Below are 24,584 nucleotides of genomic sequence, written 5' to 3' on the forward strand. Positions count from 1 at the left end.
GGAAGGGAAGGGAAGGGAAGGGAAGGGAAGGGAAGGGAAGGGAAGGGGGCATCCATAAATAGGAGAAGATTTATGGAGGGAACAGAAAAGAAAGGAACGGAAGGGAAAAGAAGAAGGGAAGGGAGGAGAAGAAGGTAAGGAAAGGGAAGGGAAGAAAGGAAGGGAAGGGAAGGGAACAGAAGAAAAAGGAAGGGAAGGGAAGAAGGGAAAGGAATGAAGAGAGGGAAGAGAAGGGAAGGGCAGGGAAGGGGCAACCTTGATTAGGCTCCCACCGCCTTCCCTGACTCCAAGTAAATGAACATGTATGTTACGGTCATGCTGACATCCTTGTCTCCTCCTTTATCTTCAGAACAGAGCAGTATTTATGAACACAGGCTCTGGGTCCAAACAGCCTTGGTTGGAATCCCAGTTCTGCTACTTGCTAGCCACGTGGCTTTGAGCAAGTTCCTTAACTTCTTCAAGCTTCACTTTCACATCCATAAAATGGAGACACTAGCAGAATCCACCTCATTGAGTTGCTGTGGGGATCTAATAATGTATTCCACGCAAAGTACAGAATGAGTGTCTAATACATCTTCATGCTGTTGGAAACACACTGTTCTTTGAGTGTCAATCAGCTTATTCAAGTTCCTGCTAAAACGTGTTTCTTCTCCTCTTTACCATCACACCTCCAACTTCAATGTCTAGAATCTCTACCCCTTGTCTCTACTTCACTGTGTTTAAAAAATATATATCTTTCTATTTTTATAGAGGTTCTGAGAACTGAGGAGAAACAGTCTTTCCCCTCCCCTCTGGGCTCACAACCCTCTCTCCGCATCCCCTGCCCCCCTCATCTGTGCTGGCCAGTTGTTCACAAGTAGCTTAACAGTTTTGAGAATACAAAAACAGGAAATTATGCCCCAGCCCTAAGACTAAAAAACTCATGTGCAAATCCTTCAGTGGACAGATTTCTTCAGCTTTCAAAAACTAGGGCTTTGAAAAATCAGGTCCCATGGCCAAGATCTCTGGATTTGCTTAATCATTTCCTTTGCAAATTTATAACCTCTTTAACCATGAAGGGAGATGGTGAGAAAGGGGGAGGCGGGAGTTGAAAATGTTTTAAGTCAACCGCAGGACAGGACAGGAAATTCTGGAGGGGGGTGCATTTTTCTTTAATCCCTCAGTGGCAGAGAGGCCTAAGATAGCAGCTCTGGAAAACTGTTTATTGTCCAAGAAATGACCGTTTCGGGATATTGTTTTGCTGTTGATGTTGACCCAGAGGAAAACGTGGCAGCCTTCTTCATCCAGTGGCTTCATAGAGAATAGAAGGGCAGGGGAGGCGCTAAGACAGCCTGGTCTGACCCTTGACTTGACTCATGCAACAAACGTTTATAGAGTGGCTGCCCTGCCCTCCAAAGGATAGAGAGGACTGAGGTGGCCTCCCAAAGAGGTAGAATAACTTCCTCACTTTTCAATGCCATTTGAAATGTTAAAGAATCTACTGGAGGCTGTCTACTAGAAGAATCTAAAACAGGTGATCCAAAGCTGTCTTATTACTAAAATTCCCGAAAGACAAAAAGAAGCGTTCCTTTGTTTTTGTTTTTCTTTTTTGCCCCCTTCCTTCTCACTTGCTGAGTTTTTCTTGGCTAACCAGAGTAACGTACTTTTTTAACCTTTAAGGTAAGTTCCTGTATTTAGCAGTGGTTTTCATTTGAAGCCAGGGCCCAACCTACTTATGTTGACCCAGCAAATGAAATTGAATGGAATGGAATAGAAAACAATAGAAATGGCATGAGGCATCACAGGTAATGTGACTAACACTCATCCGTGGAAGGTTGGCTTTGATTACTAATGTATGTGTAGAGACTCAAAATGTATTTCTTATTATGATTTGTAGTAAGAAAAGTTTAAAAGCCTCTGATCTTTAATAGAATTCAGCAGCTAAAAGTGGGGGATCTAGAGTCCACTGGCAGGAGTTTGAACGTCAGCCGGCCACTTCCTGGCTGTGGGATGTTGGATAGGCTGATTATCCTCTCTGGACCTCACTTAGTTAAGGGAAATAAAGAGACATATAAAATGAGAGCTATGAATACAACACAATAAAGAGAGAGATAAAATGAATATTGGACATCACAGTGTCTGAAGTGCTGGGGTCATTTATCTTCAGAAAACTCCATCCTGCCCTCTACATCTTTCATTTGGCCCAGCGTTCTGCTAATTGTCTGGGGCCTACTTGCCTTAGGTAAAGCTACTTCCCCTATCTTACCCTCTCTCGATTTGATCTCCCTTCATTCCTTCCATCTCCAGTTGCTACCTCTAACATCATCTGTGGAAAACCAGAGCCATTTAATAGGTAGAATTTCTCTTGGGAAAAATGGCTGCACAGTTGCAGACCACCTACCTACTGAGTACAAAGATAAAAGCTAGACAAAAACCTTGAAGGCATCCTAAAATAGAGGTACAATATTCCACTTCAATTGAAAGCAACAGTAAGAGTGACAGTCGACTTTTCAGCAGAACTAATGAAAGTCCAAGGACAAAATCCTAAAAGAAAAAGAAAAGAAAGAAGGAAAAGAAAACATAAGGTAAGATGGAAAAATAAAAGAAAAAGAAAAAAAAGAAGAAAGAAAAAAATAAGGGGTTGGAAAAAAAAAAACTGCCAACCTATAATTCTACACCCAGTAAGAAATAGTTATCAAAATTGATGGTAATTATGTTTTCAGACAAACAAAAACTAAATTGCTGTGTTTCTAACAGATCCGAACTAAAAGAAATACTAAAAGATTCCTTTTAAGAAGAAATAAAATGATCTCAGATGGAAGAATAAAAATGTAGGAAAGAATTAAAAGCAGCAGAAGGATAAATGTGTTGGTAAATCTAAAGGAATACCAACTATATTAAAAGATCATAATAATGTCTTCTGGGATTTAAAATATATGTAGAAGGCTGGGGGTGGTGGCTCACACCTGTAATCCCAGCATTTTGGGAGGCCAAAGTGGGTGGATCACTTGAGGTCAGGAGTTCGAGACCAGCCTAGCCAACATAGTGAAACCTCATCTTTACTAGAAATACAAAAATTAGCCAGGCGTGGTGGCACAGTAGCAGTCTCAGCTACTCTGGAGGCTGAGGCAGGAGGGCTGCTTGAACCCAGAAGGCAGAGGTTGCAGTAAGCCAAGATCACACTACTGCACTCCAGCCTTCATGACAAAGCAAGACTCCATCTCAAAAAGAAATAAAATATATGAAGAATTAAAATACACGGTAGCAATAGCACAAAAGGTAGTCAAGAAAAAAAGGCACTGAACATGTTCCAAATTATTTTATTGCCAGAGAACTAACAAACTTTTTTACATTCTGATAAGTCAGGGATTATAACTGTAGTCCATAAGGTAATTAAAAATATAGAAATAACAAGCTAATAGGAGAAGCACAATGATTGAAAAGAAAGACCTCATTAATTTAAAAGGTCAGAAAGGAGAGAAGGGGGAACTTACAAAAGCTGAAACTAATTAAAAACAGTCATATATTAATATTGTGATAGTACTATATTAATCATTACTTTAAGTGCAAATAGAGTAAATATTCCCAAAAGACAGATTTGATACTAAATAAAAAAACAAAAACCCAAATATAATCTTCTTACATGAGATAAGCCCTAAATACAAGCACATAGACAAGACGAAAATAAAAAGATAGAAACAGATATTGCATGAATATGGTAACCAAAAGAAAGCTAGTGTAGCCATTCTAGTATCAGATGAAATACACTTTTAGAAAAGAAACAATATAAAAGATAAAGAGGAATATCTTATAATAACAAAAAGGGTCAGTCCTACCAGGAAAGGCAATTCTAAGTCCACAGCACCTACTAGAATAGCTTCAATATACCTAAAGCAGAAACTGCCAGATCTAAAAGGAGAAATAAATCCAGAATTATAGAGGTAGGCTTTAACATATTTCTATCAGCAACTGATAAACAGAAAGACAAGTTAGTGAGAATGGAGAAATTTACACACTTGGCCTAATTGACATTTGTGGAACAAAGCAACCAATAACTGCAAAATGCATCATCTTTGTCTAACTGCACATGGGGCATTTAACGAAAATCGTCACATGCTGGACTATGGAGTAGGTCTCAACAAATTTCAAATGCTAAAAGCACACAATATGTTCTCTGACCACAGTGGAATTAGCTAGAAATCAATAACTAAAGATAAGAAAATGTCTAAGTAATTGGAAATTAAGCAAAGCAATCCAAATAGCTCATGATTTAAGAGAAATCAGTAGAAATTAGAAAATATTTATGTGACATATCAAAATGTAGGATTCAGTTAAAGCTATGCTTATAGGGAAATTTGTATCTTTAAATACACATATCAGATAATAAGAGGAAGAAAATGAATGACCTAAGCCCACACTTCAGAAAATTAGAAAAATAAAAACAAATCAAACCCAGAAAAATCAGAAACAAGGAGGTAACAAAGATGAGAAGGCAGTTATGAAAAGAAAATAAATGTACAACAAAACATCTCTTTGCAGAGATGCAAGGCCTCTTATTGTTAGAAGAACAGACCTACCATTCATTTGTTCATCCATCCTTGCATTCATTCAATAAATATTCACTGAGAATCCATGCTGTGGATCAGGCACTGTTCTAATTTCTTAGAATAAGAAAATGAACAAAACAAAGTTCTTGCCCTCAAGGAGCTTATATTTTGGTACAGGAAACAGGCAATTAACAAACAACTAGTGATGAGATGTCAAAAAGAGGAATGTGCTATTAATAACTGAAAAAGCAGTAATACAGAATAAAGGGCAAGTGAATTTTGCTGGGTTGATCAAGGAAAGGCTCTTTCAAGGTGACATTTGACCAGGGAGTTTGACAGAATGGGGAGTGAGTCATACAACTATGAGGAAGAAAAGCATTCCAGACAAAAGGAAGAGGTACTGTATAAGCCCTAAGGTGAATGCATATTTGGCACATTGAAAAAAGTTTGTGTGCTCTTGGATAATGTTGAACAGGCTGTCAGAAACCAGAAAGGGCTTGTAGCCATGATGGTAAGACCTGGATTTTAGCTTGAACTTGATAGGAAGATGCTAGAGCATTTTCAGCAGGGAAGTAGCAGAATCTGATCATTCACGAGACATGTTTTTCCATTTAGCCTCCAAGTTGGTTAATTTGTCACTTTGCTCCCTGAGAGTCTTCTAATTCTGTAATTAAATTTCTATTAACATGATTTTCCAAGGAAAGAGCAAACTTTCTCCATAAATAAATCCCCCTGCCCTCCTGCCAGAAGAGAAGGCTTCAAGCAACTTTTCTAAGATCGATTTTTTACCCCGTGACAGCTGGATGCTAGGAAATTAACAGAGATAAAGCAGGTCAAAATCATCAGAGAAGTCTGAGGTTGGTTGAACAGGTGTATGTGAAAACCCTTACCCCTACAGGAAGGACGTGGGAATATGAGGAGGGAGTAAAAATATGATGAAACTGAAAGTGGACTTTCTGTTCTGAGCTCAAGAAACACTTCTACCATGCAAGCAAGTAGAAACATAAATGACACCTCAGAGAAGAGTTTCAAGTCACAGATAGGGATACTGTAGCCTTCAAAAGACAGTGATCATTCCAGCAACAATTTTCAAATGCAGCCTCCCCCGTACAGCCTAAGAGCATGTTTCTTTGGGGAAGAGGCAAAACATTCTGTTAAAACATGAATTTGTTTCCAAGATTTAAATACCAGAAAAATGCACACGCAAATTCAGATCTCCATGTTCTCTTGAAATACTGGGAGTTGGGGGATCATGAACAAAATATTGGAAACAAATGACCCTCTCCCTTTACTGGGGATAAGTCTCACTTTTACACAATCCCCACAGAACTTTTCTTGCCTGCTCAGCCCCCAGAGCTGTCTACAGATATGGTCTCTAGTTTAAGAAATGAGGTTGATGAGGGCTCAGTGCAGTGGCTCACGCCTGTAATCCCAGCACTTGCAGAGGCTGAGGTTGGCAGATCACAAGGTCAGGAGATCAAGACCATCCTGGCCAACATGGTGAAACCTTATGTCTAGTAAAAATACAAAAAATTAGCTGGGCATGGTGGCACGTGCCTGTAATCTCAGCTATTGGGGAGGCTGAGGCACGAGAATTGCTTGAATTAGGGAGTCAAAGGTTGCAATGAGCAGAGATCGAGCCACTGCACTCCAATCCGGCAACAGAGCTAGACTCCATCTAAAAAAAAAAAAAAAAAAAAAGGAATGAGGTTGATGAATTGAAGAACAGAAAGCACATTTCTCAAAGCATTTCCCAGAGGACCACCAATCCTATAAGGTATTCTAAGGAATATAAAGCTTCATATTGCGGTAGGCAGAATTCTAAAGTGATTCCCAAGACTGTCCCCTCCTTGCCCTGATATACATGGCCTCTATAATCCCCTTACCTGCAACAGTGACTGGACCTTTGAATGGATGAGATAGCACTACTATGATTAAGTTATATGACAAAGGTAAAAGAATGTTGTATCTAAGGTCCCCAGTCAGTTGACTTTGATTTAATCAAGAGGAAGATTATCCTGGTTAGGCCTGGTTTAATCAGGTGATCCCTTAAAAAGAACTAGGGAAACAGGCCGGGCGCAGTGGCTCTCGCCTATAATCCCAGCACTTTGGGAGACTGAGGCAGGCAGATCACAAGGTCAGGAGTTAGAGACCACCCTGGCCAATATGGTGAAATCCCGTCTCTACTAAAAATACAAAAAAATTAGCCAGGTATGGTGGGACATGCCTATGCTCCCAGCTACTTGGGAGGCTGAGGCAGAATTGTTTGAACTCAGGAGGGGGAGGTTGCAGTGAGCCGAGATCACACCACTGTACTCCAGCCTGGGTGACAGAGCGAGACTGTCTCAAAGAAAAGGGAGCGAGGAAAGCGGCAGCAGCTGTTGTCCCGTGGCCTTGTATAGGACACATTACAAATTGCTGTGCTGCAGAGAAAGCAACATCACAGCCAAGTAGGAGCTCTAGGAGCGGAGAACCTCAGTCCTACAACTGCCAGGAACAGAATTCTGTCAAAAAACAGTGAGCTCAGAAGAGGACCCAGTCCTCAGATGAGGTTACAACCCTGACCAACGTGTTGATTTCAGCCTAGTGAGACTCAAAGCGAAGGACCCAGCTAACTTGTACCCAGGGTCTCAAAGTGTTAGACAGCAAATGGGTATTGTTTCAAGCTGCTAACTCTGCAGTTATGCCCTCCACGCAGCGGCCAGAATGAGTCTTTTAAAATTCAAGTCAGGGCCAGGTGCGGTGACTCACTCCTGTAATCCCAGCACTTTGGGAGGCTGAAGCAGGTGGATCACCTGAAGTCAGGAGTTCAAGACCAGCCTAGCTAAGATAGTGAAACCCTGTCACTACTAAAAATACAAAAAACTTAGTGGGGCGTGGTGACAGGCACCTATAATCCCAGCTACTCAGGAGGCTGAGGCAGAGAATTGCTTGAACCTGGGAGGCAGAGGTTGCAGTGAGCCAAGATCGCACCGCTGCATGCCAGCCTGGGGGACAGAAAGAGAATTCGTCTCAAAAAATCAATAAATAAAAATAAAATTGAAGTCAGATCAGCTCCAAGCCTTCCAATGGCAGAAACTGGGAGAGGCGTTTGGAGGTTGTTGCTGTCTGGCAGCTTGGTGATGAATGGAATTTGACAGAGGTGCTGCTGCAGGTTGGAGAAGAGAGATCAGATTCTGGATCTATTTAGAAGACAGGGAGGGTGGGGTTTGCTGTTGGACTGGATGAGGGTAGGAGACAAAGACAGGAGCCCAGGTTGATGAAGAACTCAGGGTTCTGAATCAGGAGTGGCTGATTCAAGCTGGGTAGTTAGCATTTGGGAAAGGTAGGGGTGTGTGTGCAATGTGGTCAGACGCTAGTCAGGAGCATTTACATACATGAGTCAACCTGGGAGTGAACTTGTGTCCAACTGAACATGAAGCAATTATTCAAAGTTGGTTTCCGGAATATTCCCAGGGTGAAATAACTTCCTGTGTTTATCACTGTCTTCTCAGTGTAAGTGTTTGCTTGTCTGGTGAACTGAGTTAGCCTTGTCTGTTGAAACTTGGAGTGCTGGGCATGCAGGAAAAATTCTGTGAAAATCTCAGGGAGCTGACAGAGACTTTCAAAAGAAAAAAAAGTGAACATTATCCTTGGGCTCTTTTATGAGAGGGAAATTGTTTGATTTAGTCAACTCCTGACTGAGTATTGCTTGTAAGTAAAGGTCTAGGGGAGTGATGAATAAGAAAAGCACAGAACACCCCAGAATAATGGGAGGGAGCCACTCCAAAGGCCAAATGTCCAGAATATATGATGGGAGATGCCACATGCATCATTGTGTTGCAGACCCTTGTGTGATTCTCTTGAATCACATGGATGGTTAAGAACATGGATTCTAAAACTCAGCTCTCACCAGGCGCAGTGGCTCACGCCTATAATCCCAGCACTTTGGGAGGCTGAGGCGAGTGGATCACGAAGTTGGCAGATCAAGACCATCCTCGCATGGTGAAACCTCATCTCTACTAAAAATACAAAAAAATTAGCTGGACATGGTGGTGCATGGCTATAGTCCCAGCTACTCAGGAGGCTGAGGCAGGAGAATGGCTTGAACCCGGGAGGCAGAGGTTGCAGTGAGCTGAGATTATGCCACTGCACTTCAGTCTGGGGACAGAGCGAGACTCCATGAAAAAAAAAAAAAAAAAAAAAAAAAACCATCTCTCCCACTGAGCTACGTGGGAGAGCTTGTTCAAGCTAAGACACTGAACTTGACCATCCTGTCTCAGCTTCTTCACCAGAAAATGGGGTGGTGCTATTATGATAATAATGGTGTTATTCTATGGTAATAATACCATCATCATAGAAATAAGTCAGAAACAGACACGCACTGCTCAGAGCAGTGCCTTGTATCAAGTTAGCACAAAATCAGCATCTGCAATTTTTATCCTGATGCTGTTTCAGATATGTATTTTTTGTTATTATGAAACCACAACATATTTTTAAATGTCAGAGGAGAGAATGGAAAAGAAACCATCATAATCTCATTTCCCTGGCACAATCTTAACTTTACACAGTCCCTGCAAATAGTTTCAACATTGATCATTTTATACTTACGAAAGTAGCTGGCATAGAGCAGGCACTCAATAAAAGGCTCGCTGGCTAACTGCCGAATTCAGTGGAAACTATTTTGTTTTATGCTTTGTGTACCTAAAATTATATCAGATATATTTCGCTTTGGGTTTTTTTTTTTCTCATAAACTACACAATTACAATTTTATGGCTACAAGATATCTCATGGTGTCAATGTAACAAGCCTCACATAAGTCATTTTTCTTTTGCTGTACTATTATACATGGAATTACTACAAACCATACTATTTTAGATAACACCACATTGAACCATTTTGTACACAGTGTTTTGCTTTTTTTCTAAAATTTCTTAAGACAACTGTGGAATTTGGAAATAAATACTCTCAGCTAAACTTTCAAGTTATCTGTAAGGGAGCCTAAAAAAGTTAAACTAAAATGAGATTATTTTTATAGGATCAGGTTGTAATAAAATGAACTTGGCTGGGCACGGTGGCTCATGCCTATAATCTCAGCATTTCGGGAGGCCAAGGCAGGCAGATCACGAGGTCAGGAGTTCAAGACCAGCCTGGCCAACATGGTAAAACCCCATCTCAACTAAAAATACAAAAATTAGCCAGATATGGCTATGCATGCCTGTAGTCCCAGCTACTCGGGAAGCTGAGGCAGAAGAATCGCTTGAATCCAGGAGGCAGAGGTTGTGGTGAGCCAAGATTACACTACTCCAGTCTGGGCAACAGAACAAGACTAAATCTCAATAATAAAATAAAATGAACTTCACACTTATTTTTTTTTTTTGTCTTTTCTTTTTCCTTTTGGTGGAGAATAGGGTCTCACTATATTGCCCAGGCAGGTCTTGAACTCCTGGGCTCAGGCTACCCTCTCACGTCTGCCTCCCTAAGAGCTGAGATTACAGGCGTGAGCCACCACACCCGGCCTAAAATGAACTTCACAAGACGACAGTGACGTGAATGAAACAGTGGCCTCATTTTCATTTTGAAAAGCTGCTTCTCCCTCTTTCGAAAAAGTTGTATTAGAAACAACTCCTCTAACACTGTATTGATCTTTTATCTGAGGTTAATAAAAGTATGAGTATTTTGATGTATTCATTAACAAAAAGAACAATCAATTCACCTTTAGTAGGTGTAAGTAAGGGAAGACCTCAGCAGATCTGGTTAACTCTCAGTCTGGCTTTAGAAAGCCACAGTGGGCTGGATGCGGTGGCTCACTCCTGTAATCCCAGCACTATGGGAGGCCAAGGTGGAAGGATCACCTAAAGGTAAAAGTTTGAGACCAGAGCCTAGCCAACATGGCGAAACCCCATCTCTACTAAAAATACAAAAATTAGCCATGTAATCCCAGCTTGGGAGGCTAAAGCAGTAGAATCACTTGAACCCAGAAGGCAGAGGTTGAGCTGGGCTGAGACCGTGCCACTCACTGCACTCCAGCTTGGGCAACAGAGTGAGACTCTGTCTCAAAAAATAATAATAATAAATAAAATAAAAGGCTGCAGCTGAAAATTTCATAGCTACATATTGTAATTTTCTAAAGCAGCAGTCCCCAAATCTTAGGAACTGTTGGATGCATAAATTTCTCCCTCGTGGTGCTGGTAAAGCAGAGAGGAAGGGTGAGTCACAACAATCTTTTTAATGGTAACGTTTATAGACCTCCAAGAGAGGCACTTCCCTAGTAATGCAGAAACCGCGGCTGCACATTGACGCTCGCTCTATAATGGAAGACTAAGACTCGTGGTCCAGAGTGTGGGCCGGAACCAGTGGCTCATGCCTGTAATTCCAGCACTTTGGGAGGCTGCGGTGGGCAGATCACGAGGTCAGGAGTTCAAGACCAGCCTGGCCAATATGGTGAAACCCTGTCTGTACTAAAAATACAAAAATTAGCTGGGTGCAATGGCAGGTGCTTGTAATCCCAGCTACTCGGGAGGCTGAGGCAGGAGAATCGCTTGAAACTGGGAGGTGGAGGTTGCAGTGAGCCAAGATCCCACCACTGCACTCTAGCCAGGGTGACAAAGCAAGACTCCGTCTCAAACAAATGAACAAAATGAACAAAAAAACAGAGTGCGGTCTCCAGAACCTGGAAGCTGTGAGTGTGAACAGCGGCTTTGCCACTTGCTGCCAGGGGACTGCAGGCAAGTGAGTAACTGACCAAGGCAGGGTTCAGGGTCCCAGGTCTCCTCGCCTCCAAAGTCCCTGGGCTTCCATACCTCATGCTAACACTCTCCAGAGTGGTTCTTCTCCTACTTTGGTTGATTCTGAAGTTCCCTGTAAGTGGGAAGAATGAAAACTATCCTTTAGTGAGAGACGATGCTACCTTAGATTAGCATGGTCACAGAAGAGGCAAGGAGGAATGGCTGTTTTCAGGATCTATTTGAAGAAAATGTGGCAGAATCATAAAATATCTGTGAAATCTGATTGTAAACTGAAAGGAAGCTTCAGCACACGACAGTGTTCCACAGATGTGTTCGTTGATTTGAACGAGTGACTGCCAAACCTGCAATGTGGGATCCTTGCTTTAAAAATCTGCTGCAGATTAAAAAGAGAATCTTTCTCCTCAAATCTCTTTTTTTTTTTTTTTTTTTTTTTGAGACAGGGTCTGTCACCCAGGCTGGAATGCAGTGGCACAGTCATGGCTCACTGCAGCCTCAAACTCCTAAGCTCAGGAGATCCTCCGCCTTAGCTTCCTAAGACCATGTCCAGCTAATCCTTTAAATTTTTTTGTAGAGAATGTTTTGAGCTATGCTGCTTAGGCTGGTCTCAAACTCCTGGCCTCAGGGAATATTCCCACCTCACCTCCTAAAGTGCTGGGATTACAGGCAAGAGCCACCACAGCCAGCCATTTCCTTTCTGATTTTATCACTTGAATTATGGCCATAAGGCTAGATGAAAAGAAAACAAAATTAGAGAACCTGAGAATGAAATCACTGATTCAGTGACTGCTGCATGTTCTCCTCTATGATTTATTCCATTTAATCTTCAGAGGAACCCAGTGAGGTGGGGTTCTTCATCCCCTTTCTACATATGAGAAAACTGAGGTGTAAAGAACTTGCAGAATTTGCCAGAAGCCACAGGAACTGTTAAGCAAAAAAAACAAGGATTCCAAATGGGAGTGTGTAATTCCCAGTTTACAGACTTAATCACAAGGCTGCAACCGCTCCTGCCATGCAGGGAAAAGTGGGGGTGGGGGTCCAGTCAGTATGAGGGAGGTGGGCAAAGTTCTTCTCTCTGTGAATCACACAACTTGCTCAGGTCAGCCTGAGGAGACAGAGGCCACATCTTTGTTGCTAGCTTGTGTCTACAGTTCCCTAGAGCTCTGTTTCTCTTACAAAGTTAAGAACACACAACAGCCCCTTGAGTTGGGAGCAGGAAAGCATTGACTTTTGTTACCCAGTCTTGAGAAAGTTGATGGTTCTAGGTCCTTTTCACTGTGTAGAAGCCTGACATTTGATATTTGGGGAAAAGGTGGGAGAAAAAAAGACTCCAAACTCCAAGCCCAGGCTGCTTTGGGCCTGCCTGCGTGATTCTTTGCCAAACAGGAACCCTTCCTTGGCTGCCTTCCCTCCTAAATGATTTTCAAACTACAGTTTTAAAAACAGTTCCTTCGGGGAATTATAAAAGTAATCATGTTTTTGATGGAAAATTGTTGTGTCAACAGAAATGCATGAAAAATAGAATCACCAATTCCCCATCACCCAGAGAGAACCACTGTTAACATTTTAACTACTTTTTCTTTTTTTTTTTCCTTATGCATAAATATTATTTTGTAAGCACTCAACTGCATAAAAAGTTTTGGAGCATGCACTTTTAAAAATTCATCATTGTATTACCAGCATTTTCCCATGTTCTAAAAGTTTTCTAAAACTTGGAAAACATTATTTTTAATAACTACCTAATAGTCTACCCATAGATTATTATAACATTTAATAATTTCTCCATCGGTGGACATGCCTTTGTATCCTATTTCAAACAGCATTTCTCCCATACAAATGTTTAGCCTTTATACAGAGATTATAGTTTGATCTCACCAATCAAACTACTTATATTTCCCACCAACTTCCTTCTAGGCTTTTCTGGATCAGAAGAGTTGGGATGTAAATTACAGGAGTGATCTCAACTCAGAAACAAATTCCATTGCTGAACTGCAGCAGCAACGCCCTCTGAGGAGAAGGGAACGTGCCCTTTCAGTGAGCTTTTGGGTCACCCCAGTTAAAAGCGAACCAACACAGAAGTTCCCCTTGACTCTCTTCCCCTACCCCATCCCAGCCACCCTGCAGCCTTACGTTGCTCTTCCCCTCAATTTCAATTTCTGCCGCTTTACCTCCCATTTATTTCACAAAACGTTGTAATCTATGTTCGCACTCCCACCACTGCTGAAACAGCTCTTGCAAAACGCTAAATCCATTGTGCTATGCTTTACATTCGTTTCTAATTGCACAAGTGACACAGAACAGCACTTTCTTCGTTAAAATAGTCATTAACAACTTAAAGGTGAATATTAAATTCACTGTTAACCACTTGTTCCCAATCTCAGGAACATCAAGAGTATCTAGTATTGCACATGCGATGCATTTTCTTCAGATCCTGTTTCTAAAGAAGTGGAGGTGGAAATGAGAGGGGAAGAGAAGGGAGGAGGAGAGGGGAGGAAGCCACAGCACAGGCTACCTATAACGCTGTATTTACCTATAACTCTACTTTTGTGTGAGTGTTTCATTTTGTTTGGGTTTTTGTTTTTTTTTTTTTTTTTGAGATGGAGTCTTGCTCTGTTGCCCAGGCTGGAGTGCAGTGCCACGATCTCTGCTCGCTGCAACCTCCACCTCCCGGGTTTCAAGCAATTCTCCTGCCTCAGCCTACCAAGTAGCTGGGATTACAGGCGTCCTCCATCATGCCCGGTTAATTTTTGTGTTTTTAGTAGAGACAGGGTTTCACCATGTTGGCCAGGCTGGTCTCGAACTCCTGATGGACATTCAGGTTGTTTCTAGTTCTTCACTATAACAATCGATAATGCAACAAAGGGCACCCTTTACCCCTTCTCCCTGTGCACCTGTGAGAATTTCATTTCCCTAGGGCAGATAAAGAGAATTGCACCTGCAGGCTGATTGAGCGCGCACTTTTCCTTTTAACATTAATAGGCTCCGACAACCTCACCACCACCACAACGTGGCACATTTACATGAACAGCCCATTTCAACCGCATGCTACTCGGCTCTTCAGTAGCCCCATACAGCAGGTTCCTCTCTTCTATCTTTTACTCCACGTTGCCTTCTTGTTGCTTTCCCTCTCTCCCAGCCCATGCTTCTCAATCCCTTTTGCAATCTTCCCCTCTGCTGTCTGTCCTGAAATGTGGTTGTTGCCTGTAATTCTCCTTGTTCTGCATGAATGATCTCGTATATTCCTATGACTTGCACAACCAGTTTTCTTATGGGTCACAGACTCAAATACTTACAGAAGGCAGGTGGGGCAAGGAAATACTGGGGAATCTTGTACCTCCCCCCATACCCAAGCCCGACCCCACCCCTGAGCTCCAGCTGTTGTTGCTTTATTGGAATATATGCATAATACTCTCAGATTTCTTTTTCTCCAAAAGGAGGCGGAAATCTGGCTTTGAGTATAAGTACTTACATTTTCTTAAGAACTGAAAACCGATTCGAAAGAAATTTTAATCCCTTCTGTTCAACAGAACACCCCTGTGGAGTAGGTTCAGCTGCCAAGATCCCAGATGGTGACTTTGACTCACGCAAAATCACTCCCTTTCCTAACACCCACCTGTGGCCTTATCCAATCAGGAGCCAGTCCCGTGATTCCACCTGAGAAATCATTCCAGCATTCAGCCCACCTTTCCATCCTCACTGTTATTGCCTTAATTCCAACTCACAAGCAATCAAATCCTGACTGTGACCAGAACATTCTACCTGGCTTTCCTGCAATTAGGTGATGTCTACCTTACCTGCCTTGTGCTACCCTCCGCTCCATTCAAAAGCATTCTTGCCATGGCTGCTGGAGAGAACCTCACCTCAGAGGAGGCAGGGAGGGGGGAAGCAAGAGGTGGAGGCAGAGAAGAGGAAGAGAAAGAGAAAGCGTCCATGTTGTCTCTGCTCAGAGAGCCTTGCTAGCGCCATGCTGCCCATAAAACAGCTGCCAACTGTGGTCACCTTTGTTCAGCACTTGACTCAACATGATAAAATTTGATCCAACATTATGAAATCAGATTTCATATAAGCATTTAGATATTGGGCTTTTCCTCTAACTGGCGCTGGACACGGTGGCTCACGCCTATAATCCCAGGATTTTGGGAGGCCGAGGCAAGCAGATCACCTGAGGTCAGGAGTTCAAGACCAGCCTGGCCAACATGGTGAAACCCTGTCTCTACCTAAAAATACAAAAATTAGCTGGGCATGGTGGTGGGCACCTGTAATCCCAGCTACTTGGGAGCCTGAGGCAGGAGAATCGCTTGAACCAGGGAGATGGAGTTTACAGTGACCTGAGATTGTGCCACTGCACTCTAGCCTAGCAACAAGAACGATGCTGTTTCAAAATAAATAAATAAACAAAAAACTAACTGGCTTATAGCACTGTGTCTTTAGTCTCCCATGGAATCAATCCTCTGAAGCCAGGTAGTGACCACTGCTTTGGGGAGTCAGGTGCCTTACAGTCCTGCAGTTTTTCACCTTTCTCTGTTTCTGTACCCTGGCCAGCCTCATATTGCCTGACCCTGAAGGAGTTTCCAACCACTGAACCACAGGCCAAAATTCAATCTGTTAATGTGCCCACAAGACCCTGTGTGAACGGCCCGTATGCGCCGCCATGGTCTCTATTCCCAGCCCTTCTCTTCATCCCCATCCTTTCTTCCACCACTAATAACAGTTGACTCACAAAGAAATTGTTTCAGACCTGAACCTAACCACCACTCAAATGCCATGGTTGTTTTAGTTACTTAAATCAAGGCAGACACACTCCGTTCAGAGAGGTCTTCCCTTTGGCTCAATAAATCTCTCTTCAAATCGCTAATGAAGTTGAACTTGCTCTAGACACTGCATTTCAAGTTTATGAAACTACTACTGAAGCTCTTCATTTAGTTCTCAGGAGTGCACTACTCCACAATGATGCTAATAGAGGGAGACTCAGTTGCTGACGGACAAAGACACACCTAATTTAATTAAAAACCCCCAGGAGAAGTGCAGTGAAGCTCACCCAGTAAGAATGAGGTTCACATTCTTAGAGCACACATGCACGCACACACACACACCCTTAACTGTCTCCTCGACATATATAATTATTATACATCATGATTATTTTGCTCCATGGTAATTAGCTAAAAATAAAAGTTGGCTCTATAATCTACTGAGATAGGATGATTTTTGTTAAAACTAGATAATTTTCAATGTTTTATTAATTCTTTGAAATGGTAAAGTCTACTTGATGCTTACCCCTAATTGAGTGTTCCTTTTTTTTTTTTTTTTTTTTTTTAACTTTTCTGTGGCCCAGGTTGGAGTGTAGTGGCTCAGTCTCGGCTCACTGGGACGTCCGCCTCCCGGGTTGAAGCCATTCTTCCACCTCAGCCTCCCGAGTAGCTAGGATTACAGGCACGTGCCACCACGCCTCGCTAATTTTCACTTTTAGTAGAGATGCGGGTTTCACTATGTTGAGCGGGCTGGGCTGGTCTTGAACTCATGACCTCAGGTGATCCGCCCGCCTCAGCCTCCAAAAGTGCTGGGATTACAGAAGTGAGCCACGGCGCCCTGCCAAGTCTCCCTTCTTTCTTAGGACTAATAACATGATTTCAACTAGGTAGGGAGATGAAAACTACATTTCCCAGCCTCCTTTGCAACAAGGCATGGCTATTTAACAGACCTCTGGCCAATGAGATGTCAGAATCATTGATTGGGGTTTCCCCAAAAACTCCTTAAAGGTGATAGCACGTAGGAGTGCAGACTTCAGTGATTCCTCTGCCCTTCTCCCTAGAAGACGATGTTACTGTCTGCTACCTGGAAAACGACGTTCAGGGAAAGGTAAAAAAATCGGACCTTAAAATCCACACCACATCAACACCTGCCTCTGGGTTATACCCCTGCCTCTGGCTCTCTACCTCTAGATTATGCAATAAATAAGGAGCATAAATCTTACCTAAGTTTCTGGTATCTGGGTTTTCCATTATAGGCAGGCAAAGTATATTCCGTTCAAAGCAGTTTTGAACAGCTGAAGAAGATGAACACATTTTTCCCACTGGCTAACCCACTCAAAATCACGGGCAGGTACTAATTAAGAAACAGCTGTAAATAATAATAATTTATATTATCTCAAAATTCTTAATGTGCCATATTACCATTTTCTGCCTTTTGATCCACATACAATCCAACATAAAATTTATCAACTACACATGTAAAAACAGTACGAACCATCTGCAAAATTTCAACCCAAAGTTTTATTTCCATTTTGGCCTAAAGCAAGATGTTCCTTGTGGGGGTGGGAGGCCCTCGATTTCCCACCTTACTCTGCATGACTCAATCTGAATGCATCCCATTGGCATTCTGGACTTTTCTATAATCTCCTTTTCTTAATAAATTCAAGATGGCTCCACAAATCACCAACAGCTTATAATAGCATTATTGTTTCTGGGCTAAATCAGGGATGCAGCACTGGCCAGTAGCGATGTCTATGGATTATCTGAAAAATTGCTTCAATTCCCCACTTGTTTCTAAGTGAGTATAGGCCTCACCCCTGGGCATGGCTGAACATTACTCATAGTCAAACCGAGAGTTTCAACGCTAAATGTGACAATGTATCTGTTTTCTCTCTAGCAGATTATTCAAATACCATCTAGTTGAAGTCAAGCTGTCCCAAAGCCCACTGAATCTTTGCCCCAAAGGTCCCTGTAGGAACCCTTGAAGAGCTTCTTTTGCTATACTGTAATCTCTTTCTCAGTGAGTATGTGATGATTGGATGCTTTCAGCCCAATTCTTTTCTCCTGCCTCATGTCCCCTAGAGATCCCAATGGCTCCTTATAAAAGCCATGTGTGTCTTATCTCTTCCCATGCAGTTGCTCAAACCAGAAAGCAGGCTGGAAAACATTTCCCCAACTGTACTGTTTTTCATCATTTCTTTCTGACACCCTCAGATAACTTGTTAGCATATTGTCTTTATTCAGCGCAGCCCTCACTGGGGGTTTGGGGGCTTAATGATATCACCCAGAAATTTGTAATTAGAAACAAAAATGCCCCTTTCAAAATCTATTAACACTGGGAGAGGGAAGAAAAAACACTTTTGAAGTTGCTGGTACAACCCCAAATGAATGAGGTCTCTTCGGACCAGACAGAAACACTGCCAGCTTTGAGGATGCTCCCAGGAGAGCACTGGAAACAAATCACAAGTAACCTTTTGGGCTGCTGTTGCCAGTGCCACATGCAAGGGCTGACACCAGGACCTGGGATTGGCCTTGAACATCTTTTTTTTTTTTTTTTTTGAGACACAGTCTCACTCTGTCACCCAGGCTGCAGTGCAATGGCGTGATCTTGGCTCATTGCAACTTCCGCCTCCGGGGTTCAAGCAATTCTCTCACCTCAGCCTCTCGAGTAGCTGGGATTACAGGCGCCCGCCATGACTGGCTAATTTTTGTATTTCTGTAGAGACGAAGTTTCACCATGTTGGCCAGGCTGGTCTTGAACTCCTGACCTCAAGTGATCCACCCACCTCAGCCTCCCAAAGTGCTGGGATTACAGGTGTGAGCCACCACGCCCGGCCAGCTTGGAAATTTTATAGGAAATGTCACTGCTCTCTTGACTCTCCCTGGGAGAAGTTTTGTTTCTCGAAGCTCCTATAAGTCTCTAAGAAGTGGTGTGAATTTCTACCTCTGTGGAGACTGAGCCCAGTGACTTTTGGTAACTGAGTTTTTTCATTCAATAAATTGAAGGGCCTCTCCCAACAAGCCTATTCCTGGGATCTTAACTGCTGTCAATGGGGGTTATGGTGTGTTCCTATGAATAATAAGACCAGAGTTCTACTGTCTGATACATTAGCTGCTAGACACAGGTGACTGTTTAAATGTAAACTCAGAATAACAAAAATTAAATGAAGTTAAAGATTCATCCCCTCACAGTTGCGTAGCTGCATTTCAGGAGCCCAGTAGCCACATATGGGTGGTGGTTACCATATAGGACAGGAGAGGCTGGGCACGGTGGCTCACACCTGGAATCCCAGCACTTTGGGAGGCCGAGGCAGGTGGATCACCTGAGGTCAGGAGTTCAAGACCAGCCTGGCCAACACAGTGAAACCCTGTCCCTACCAAAAAATACAAAAATTAGCCAGGCATGGTGGTGGATGCCTGCAATCCCAGCTACTCAGGAGGCTGAGGCAGGAGAATCACTTGAACTCAGGAGTTGGAGATTGCAGTGAGCTGAGATCGCACCACTGCACTCCAGCCTGGGCGACCGAGTGAGACTCCATCTCAAAAATAAATAAATAAATAAATCACATAGGACAGGACAGATGCAAAACATTCATATCATCCTAGAAAGTTCTCTCTGAACAGTGCTGGAGTAAGTAGTCGGATTTGCCTGAGACCCTCCTGGACTATACCTGCTGTCTACCAATAGCACCCTGTTTCACTCGCAAAAATGTCCTGGTAATTCAGCTACCCTCTCTGCCCACTGGGCGACAGTCTTTGCCAGGACTTCCCTGAAACCCAAAGCTCTTTGTGTTGATGAATAAGTTGGCAGTGTCCAGCAATCTCCCTACTTTTTTTTTTTCCCCTCTGATTCCCTCTCACCCATCAAAAGCAACAATTTTTGGAACAGGAAAAAAAAAAATCCTAGTGAAGAAGTTCATTTCTCCCCAATTAAATGATTTCCTTGTCAGCGGTTTCAGTTTTGTTTTGTATTTCCCTTTGCCTAAAGCAGCTCGGATGGGTGCCCTTTGCCCTGAATCATGCCCACAGATCACGGGAAGGAGGGCCTCCAGGCTTCTCCTGAGTCCTCCTGGCCGCCCTCCTCACCTCCCCAACCTCCCCTTCCCACCTTGCCCAGCAGAGGGCATCTGAGTTTAATAATCTCAATAAAGAACATGTACACAACCAGGATTTTTTTTCCTTTCTTTCAGTGATACTTTTTCTTTGTGAGCAGCAATTGAGGTGCCAGCTAATATAGGTCACCTGAAGGACAAGCTGTCAGAATCGGAGCTCAGAGCCGCCAGTTCGTTAGGGAACCGCACACTCAGCTCCCACCCAGCTTGGGACGCCCAGCGGGAGCCTCCCTTGCAAACACCAGCAGACACCATTTTGCAGAACGCTTCGGAAACGCCAGTTAAACTGTGTTAGGTGCAACGCATGCAGCCAAGACGGGCACGGAGAGCGAGGGGGCTGGTCCGCAGGAAGCAAGCCTCCTGATGTTGGGATTGCTCTTGCTAGGGGCTTTGTAAACAGCCTTGCATCTCACACTTCTGCCAGGCAACAAAATGGTGGTGACTATTAAAAAAAAAAAAAAAAAAAAAACGCAGGGGTGGGGGAAGGGAGGAAGGTGTCACCAGGTACCAGAGATGGACTTTTATGCAGTTTTCTTGGGCTGTCCTTTATCAACAGTTATTCTCTCTTTTTCTCTCTTCCTCTCTCTGTCTCTCTCTCTCTTTCTCTCTCTTTCTTCCCCCTCCCTCCCACTCTCTTATTCTCCTGCAGTAATCTTCCTCCTCCTACTGAAGGGGGCCAAAGACCCAGCTAATTTGACTCCAGCTCCCCCTCCTCAGCCTTGCAAATTCCTTATTTGTTTCTGATTTGTTTCTACATATCTTAAGAGGTGAGGTGCTAAGGCAACTGATGAGTTTGGGTTATCTTGTTTGTCTGTTTTGGTGCATTGAACATATTTATGAGAGGAAAAAGCTCCTTTCTAGATAGGTGTTAAATGCGCTAAGATTCCCGGAAAACCTGTGGAAGGGGCATCGAAATGGAAAATGTGCAGTATGACTCCATTGCACCTTTTAGGAAGAAAACACGCATTGTGGCTGATCTGCTGGGCTCTGGTGGGAGTGCGACAGTGAGCGATTTGTGTGACTGCTGCACATTCGTTTTCCTTTTCTGTAATCATCTCACCTTCCTGAAGGAGTAATTAAGACAATACAGTCAAGGGCTAAGCAAAGTTGCATGGCACAGCTTTGGTGAATGGCAGCTATTACCGTTTTATTATGTCTTTGCTTCAAGCTCTCTCCCTGGGCCTGTAGCTTAGCTTCTGCACACAGATGCTTGATGGCGAGAGCTCTGTGTTATCTGAAGCCAGAAATTCTGCAGCAGAGGTCTCGCTCCACCTCACCATTGATTTCCTTTCTGCGATTTTGTAAGTCATCACTTTGTGATGCAGTTTCTCTCTGTATGAAACAAACGAGTATTTTTACCACCCCTTCTGAGACTGTTGATAAAACACACTCGACAAACGTTTACAGCGCGCTTGTGAGGTACGGAGGAACGGGGAGAAATCCACACCTAACCACCACCACCACCGCGCAGCCCAGAGTGCTCAGGGCAGTGCCAGTTTTTGCCGAAGTGTTAATAGCCCCTCCTCTCACTCCCCCCAAATGTCTTCGATGGGATGGTTACTTATAAGGTCACCCTACAGAAAACAGAACACCAGCCTGGAGTCAGGGTGAGAGGGAAGACTGTGGGGAGAAGGTGGGCACCAGAGACCAGATAACCAGAGAGAAAACAGATAGATACATAGTCATAGAGATCCACAGAGAGATAAGACAGATGATGGATAAGACACGTAGATGATAGATACATACATGCATACACACATACATACAATATATATAGACGAGTAGATAAAGATAGATAGGTACAGCCAGGCATGGTGGCTCAGGCCTGTAACCCCAGCACTTTGGGAGACTGAGGCAGGAGGATCACTTGAGTCCAGAGTTCAAGACCGGCCTGGGCAACATAACAGGACCCAGTCTCTATTAAATAAATTTTTAAAAGGTAGATAGGTAATAGATAAATAAATAGATGACAGACACAAAGATACATAATACACACATAGATGATAGATCAGTGGAAAATAGGTAGAGGATGGGTAGATAGATGGTAGATGGATACATACATACTTATAGATGAGTAAAGATAGATAATAGAAACATAAACATAATAATAGACACATTAGATACATAATACATACATATATATACACACACATCAATAGATAGAGGATAGATGGATAGAAGGATGCATGGATGGATGGATAAATAGATGCCTGGAGATTAAGAGAAGGAGACTTGGGAGAAATGAAGCTAAATGAGGCTTCATTTAGCTGAGAAACTGAATGACCACAGGCAAATGTGTCATCCCTCTGAGTCGCTGCTGCTTCATGGGGAAAGCAGGGACCATCGAATCAGGCCTGTTTCCGGGGCGTGTACCCAATGAAATGACAGGTACCTGAGCACCTGGCACAGGATTGCTCAACCTGCAGCTAAGACATAGCAAAGAAGGGGTTCACCTCCTCCAGAAACAACGAGGAAACCTCAAAAGAAAACCATCATAATGCATAGACTTCTGTGTCATTTCCAAACATATAATTATATCTTATGCTTTATTATCTTTTTCCTTTGAATATCCCTTGGGGTTGGGGAGAGGACCCCATCATCAGGGTACACAAAGACCTCTCAGATGGCCTTGCGAATTGTCAGGGCTCGACCTGTCTTTCATTTTTAGATTCTATCCCATGTCAGGAAGTAACTACACAGCAGGCCAGGAGAGGGCGAGGGCTGGGTTAGCAGCATCCGACGGGGGCAAGGATGACGGAGTGACAGCTCCTGCCACAGCTGGGGACAGGAGATAAGAAACAGAGAGCACAGAAAGCAGCCTCGAACATAAGAGCCCCAAACCCCCCTCTCACACATGGATACACACAGCAGAGAAGGATCCAGGGCTGGCCAAAGGAGAGATGGCTCTCATTTTATAAACATCCATGTCTCCTGCTCCATCAACTTCCTAAATGCTTTCTTCAATGTTTGTGCAGGTTCCTAAGAAATAATATCAGCCAGCACCTGCTGCAAAGGGGCATCCCAGGATGTGCAATTGAATCCTCTGGCAACACCATGAGGTTGGCATCATTCTTCCCACCCCGTCCCCCACCGAGGAAAGAGCTGCGGAGATGAATGGCTTGATGTCCCACAGCCAACCTAGCCCAGACCCAGGAAGGGAGCTCTCCTTCTGAAAGGCTTTCCTGCCACCTGGAGCTGAGATTTGTCTTGCCTACTTCTTAAAGCCATAGCTCCTCTTAGCACTCCTTCAAAATACCTCTTAAATCCAACTGCTCATCACCCGCCCCCTGCTATTATCCTAGTCTAAGCTACTCACACCTCTTGGTCAACTCCTCTCTGGTCCCTCTGCTTTCTGGTCATCAACTCATTCCAGTGCCTGGTTTCATCCCTGCAAGTGCCACGTCCCAGGAAACCCCTCCATCTCTGGTAAATCCGGATGACTGATCACATTCTCTGCTGCCCACTCGCCCTCCTCCCTGCCATATATTCTCCGAGGAGCATCCGTGTCGTTTTTAAAATGTAAAGCGCATTGTCTCATGCTGCTTAAAATCCTCCAGGAACTCCCCGTCATCCTTCCAACAAAACCTAGCCTCTTTAACGGGGTGACAATGACCTTGATGACATGGACCCTGGCCAAAGCTGAAGCAAGGATGACCGGCCCAGGGCAGGGAAGTGTGCTAGAGTTGGAGGCCCTCCCTACAAAGGCCACCTACGAGGGCCACCACACTTCTGAGTTTGTGAAGACCTGCCTCACTCCAGTGCCCCCAGACCTGTACCCGCTGACACATCTCTATCTTTCTGGGATCCTCTCTCATGCCCTGACCTGATGGCCTCTGTCGCTCCTCGCCGTCCTTGCTTTCTTCACTCCAGCCACAATAGCTTCTGGCCAAGCGTGTTCCCACCTTGTGGCTTTTCCCTCTTGATATGATTTGGCTGTGTCCCCACCAAATCTCAACTTGAATTTTACCTCCCAGAATTCCCACGTGTTGTGGGAGGGACCCAGGGGAAGGTCACTGAATCACGAGGACCGGTCTTTCCCATGCTATTCATATGAGAGTGATTAAGTCTCGTGAGATCTGATAGTTTTATCAGGGGTTCCGCTTTTGCTTTTTCCTCATTTTTCTCTCGCCGCCATGTAGGAAGTGCCTTTTGCCTCCCGCCATGATTCTAAGGCCTCTCCAGCCATGTGGAACTGTAAGCCCAATTAAACCTCTTTTTCTTCCCAGTCTCAGGTATGTCTTTATCATCAGAGTGAAAACGGACTAATATACTCTCCTCCCGGTGGCTCACTCCCCAACCCTCACGAGGCTGTGTCCTTCTGTCCCACATGCGTCCATCACTCTCCCTGTTGTATTTTTCTTCCCAGCACTCACCTCTACTTGGCAGATCCACCTTTTCCATAATTATTTGGCATCTCTCTTGCTCACTAGCTCCACGGACATGTGACTAGTCTACCATGGTCCCAGGGCCCA

General features: G+C 43.6%; 1 long non-coding RNA gene across 1 annotated transcript in view; it reads right to left on the bottom strand.

The window, feature by feature from the left end:
- The window catches only part of LOC116535150, a 17,166-nt gene extending 1,691 nt beyond the window's left edge, over positions 1 to 15,475 (bottom strand). Inside the window, exons 1-2 of the long non-coding RNA XR_004262063.1 lie at positions 14,722 to 15,475; positions 11,310 to 11,367 (exon numbers count right to left, since the gene is read on the bottom strand). This is a non-coding gene — a long non-coding RNA (uncharacterized LOC116535150). The remainder of the gene's footprint in view (positions 1 to 11,309; positions 11,368 to 14,721) is intronic.
- Positions 15,476 to 24,584: the final 9,109 nt, after the last annotated feature.

This window comes from Sapajus apella, unplaced genomic scaffold, assembly GCF_009761245.1.
Source record: "Sapajus apella isolate SASKATOON/1434 unplaced genomic scaffold, GSC_monkey_1.0 scaffold92, whole genome shotgun sequence".
NCBI classification, from domain to species: domain Eukaryota; kingdom Metazoa; phylum Chordata; class Mammalia; order Primates; family Cebidae; genus Sapajus; species Sapajus apella.